Source organism: Engraulis encrasicolus, chromosome 18 (assembly GCF_034702125.1).
Source record: "Engraulis encrasicolus isolate BLACKSEA-1 chromosome 18, IST_EnEncr_1.0, whole genome shotgun sequence".
In the NCBI taxonomy this organism is placed as follows: Eukaryota; Metazoa; Chordata; class Actinopteri; order Clupeiformes; family Engraulidae; genus Engraulis; species Engraulis encrasicolus.
Genome location: NC_085874.1, coordinates 33498622 through 33503055, shown reverse-complemented (window position 1 = coordinate 33503055; position 4434 = coordinate 33498622).

Below are 4434 nucleotides of genomic sequence, written 5' to 3'. Positions count from 1 at the left end.
ACAAACATGACTTATTATGAACCTCAGAAAGGCCCAAACGGTAGGGCATGGCACTGTCACGCCGGGGACACTGGTTCGATTTCCCAATCCTTCCTCATCCCTCTCTCCCTGTCACCACCTCAGCCTGTCCTGTCAGATTAGGTATACAAAAAAATGAAAATATATGTATATAAAACCTCAGAATAAAAACCTTACAGTACCATATGCAGCATATGATACCAGAGAGAGAGAGAGAGAGAGAGAGAGAGAGAGAGAGAGAGAGAGAGAGAGAGAGAGAGAGAGAGAGAGAGAGAGAGAGAGAGAGAGAGAGAGAGAGAGAGAGAGGTACGTAGGTGCTTTCCTGGGGAAGTAGTGTACTGCACTAACCCATCAATAGCATGAGCAGAGTGCAGCAGGCACTAAAGAGCAAGCGCAGCAATCTGTACACAAGACGACACAGAGCAGACAGATGGCGTCTAGATGAGATCCCATTCTCCTTCCCTCTTTTCCTGCGGCAAAAGCACCTCTCTCTCTCTCTCTCTCTCTCTGTCCCTTTCTCTCCTTCCCTTGTTCACTCCATCTCTCCATCCTCTCTCCCTCATACTGTACTCTCTCTCTCTCTCTCTGTCTCTCTCTCTCTCTCTCTCTGTCTCTCTCTCTCTCTCTCTCTTTCTTCCTCTCTTCTCTGCTTCTCTCTCTCTCTTTCTCTCTCTCCCCATCCCTCGCTCTCTCCTGCTTCTTCCCTCTCCTTCGCACCTCACACTCGTTTACAGCCAGAAGAATGGGTGTCATAAAGTAATCACTGGGCAACGTGACTCGTATCTCCTGGCTGTGGCGTGGGCGTTCGCACCTCTAACGGCGGCCGTTAGCGGCTCCCGGGGGCCAAGAGATGGCCCCTCCACTCCATCCGCCCAACGCTGGGTGATCACAGGCCAGGATGCAGCTCCACTCTGCACTCATTTATATACGAGTTCAGATGCAAAACCCCTTAAGTGCCTTTTCAGAAAATAATCTTAATTCATTTTTATTTAATACAAAGCTATCAAAATTGCATATTTTTTATTTTATTTATGTAATATAACTATTTATATGTATTATCAAGTACATGAATGTAAACCAAACAAACAATGGGGTTCTCTAAAAATATAGAAGTGCAGGTCTTCAGAAATGGATTTAGGGGGTTTTGCATCTGAACTCTTCACATATACAATACAAATGAACACACACACACACGCACAGAATTGTGGGCCCCATGAAAGATACAAATTTTGGGCCCCCTAAAGGGTCACTGTCAGTGGTGTCAGTGCTTGGGCCCTTAGAATCTGTAACACCTACTAGCAGCACCCATGCACACACGTACAAGCATGCACTCGTACACACACACACACACACACACACACACACACACACACACACACACACACACACACACACACACACACACACACACACACACACACACACACACACACACACACACACACACACACACACACACACACACTTGATTACCTTATTTGGGAGGACCAATAGCCAAATCAGCAATATAGCGCCCCAAACAATGTTAAAGAAGCAATGATTGTGTCTTCTACATCAATAAGAAATGCTTTGCTTTCTTCTTATTTAAGCGAGTTATTTGCTGTCCTCTCACACACAGTCTTTGAACATAACCCAGGCTACCTAGGCACACACACACACACACATACGCACATGCACACACACACACACACACACACACACACACTGACGCGCGCGCACACACACACACACACACACGTACAAGGATGAACTCGCAGACACACATACACACGCACAACGTGCATCAACACACAAACAGTAGATGCACACACATTGCTATACAGTGCATTTACTGGGAACCACACAAATACCCATGCACACAAGCAAAGACACACAGACAACAACTCACCACTACAAACCAGCGTCTGCATACATACTGCAATCCCGTCATTCGAAACCACACACATGCTCATACTCACAAACACACAATCGCACGGACACACAGCGAGCCACAATCCATCGCATTTCTAGTGTATAACATTAGAAATTTGCCCTTTCAGTGTATTTGAAAAGTGTTTGGGAAGCAGATATGAATCTATGTTAGATATAGATCAGACTTTCAGAACAGACTAAAACCAATCAATAGAGTGTGTATGCGGGAGTCTGTGTGCTGTGGGGAGGGGGAGAGGGAGTGGGGAGTGGGGGTGGGGCGATGCAGCAGCCAAGGCAGTGCTTTACATTTTCCTGGGGATCGTTCACATATTTGAATCTTCGATATTTACAATCTATATTTATACCCACTATTGATCTGTATGTGTGGGTGGTAGTGTTGTGCGGTTTAGTGTATGTGTGTGTGCGGGCGTGCGTGCGTGCAGGCATGTTTGACTCCCCTCTCAGTCAACCAGACATCAGACATGCTATGAGTCATCTCTACCAACCACTCTCTCTCTCTCTCTCTCTCTCTCTCTCTCTCTCTCTCTCTCTCTCTCTCTCTCTCTCTATCTCTCTCTCCTCATCCACCTCTAACTCCCAAGTCTGAGCCCAGTTTCTATTTACCAGCCTTTACGGCTCCTGTCCCATAAAACTACATACAGTACTTCACTGCCAGACTACCCGGCCGGCTACAATAAACAAATAGCCCCAAACTACCTGGCTTTGCAGCCAGCGTGCACTCAACACTTCTCCTCCCTCCCTACTCCCTGTAGTAAACTAGTCCTGTACACATACAAGCAGAACCAAGAAGAGCACATATCTTAAAAGGTGTACTGGGGGCGCTGTGGCGCAGCGCGCTAAGACCCCCACATTTGGGCTTGCATGCCCATGGGGACCGCGGTTCGAGTCCGGACGGGGTCATTTCCCAATCCTCCCCCCATCTCTCTCTCCCACTCACTTCCTGTCAGAATCTCATACTATCCTGTCAATAAAGGCATAAAAAAAACCCTAAAAATATTTTTTTTAAATAAATTAAAAAAAGGTGTACTGTGCAATGTTTTTAGTAGTTTATTTCCAGAATTCATGCTGCCCATTGACAAATGTTACCTCATGGCCCAGCCGTGGCTCAATCGGCTGGGCACTCAACTGCTACACCGGTGACCCGGGTTAGATTGGGGCCTACTTTGCAGATCCCTCCCCGGTTCTCCCCACTAATTTCCAGTCTCCTCTCACACTGTCTCTGTCATACTAAAGGCATAAAACGCCCAATTTAAAAAACAAACAAAAATGTTATCTCATGAATATTTACCACCACCATCATATTCTAAGTATTAGTATTATGTCAAATTTCACTTTTCATACATGAAAAGGTGGATCTTCTCCCTGTCTGCCATTTTGGATTTCCAGAAATGTAGACATTTAGCTGCAAAGATGTACCGTACATAGGTCATGCTAGGAAACATAAATTCATTACTTAGTAAATATTCATAAAGATCAAATTTGGCATTAGACAGCACAGTTTCAAGGAGCAGCATAGTTGCATTGCCTACTCTGGCCACAACATACAAGTGCACCCTTAAATAAATCTACCAGTAATAACACTCATTCTGATTCAGATTCTTCGTAGAGACAAGTGCAGAGGCCTAAAAACTGAACTTGGAAATGGAATTGCTCTCTCTCTCTCTCTCTCTCTCACACACACACACACACACACACACACACACACACACACACACACACACACACACACACACACACACTATTATGTGCCGGGCCAGTCCAAGGCCAAACGTGTGGGTTTGTGAGAGGCCGCTATAAGGCCTATAGAGCTGCTAATGGTGGTTGTAGGAGGTGGTGGTGGGGGGGGGGTGCTGTGGTCTAGCAATGATAAAATCTGTGCTGTTGTGTAGTTGTCAGCCAAGCTCACAGACAAGCTCACCCGCTGAGAGAGACCCCAACGCTGGGCAAAGGAGGGAGGGGGATGGGGGCTGCTCTGTAAGATAGTGATGGGGATGGAGGAGGGGCAGCAATGATCACGACCCCACCTCCCCCCAGTGTGTGTGTGTGTTTTGTGTGTGTGTGTGTGTGTGTGTGTGTGTGTGTGTGTGTGTGTGTGTGTGTGTGTGTGTGTGTGTGTGTGTGTGTGTGTGTGTGTGTGTGTGTGTGTGTGTGATATCAGACCAAAGACCATTTCATACACCACAGACAACCCAAATTGTGTCAGGGAAACAGGGAAAAAATGCTCTTCCATTCTCTTGTTGCAAATGAACTACTGTATCAACAGCAAAACTTCCCATTTCTCCCATTAGGACTACTGTTGATGACAGATGGCTCCCCAAACTGCGAGGCTCAAAGTAAACTGTGTAGCTATAGGCCTATGCAACTATGTGTGCATTCCTGCAATGTGTGCATTCAGACTGTCAGTGGTCGCATGCTAAGCCTTGCAAACAGTGCTAAAGCGCCACCTCGAGACCCAATTGATGACTTCCCCAGCGAATTCCTTAG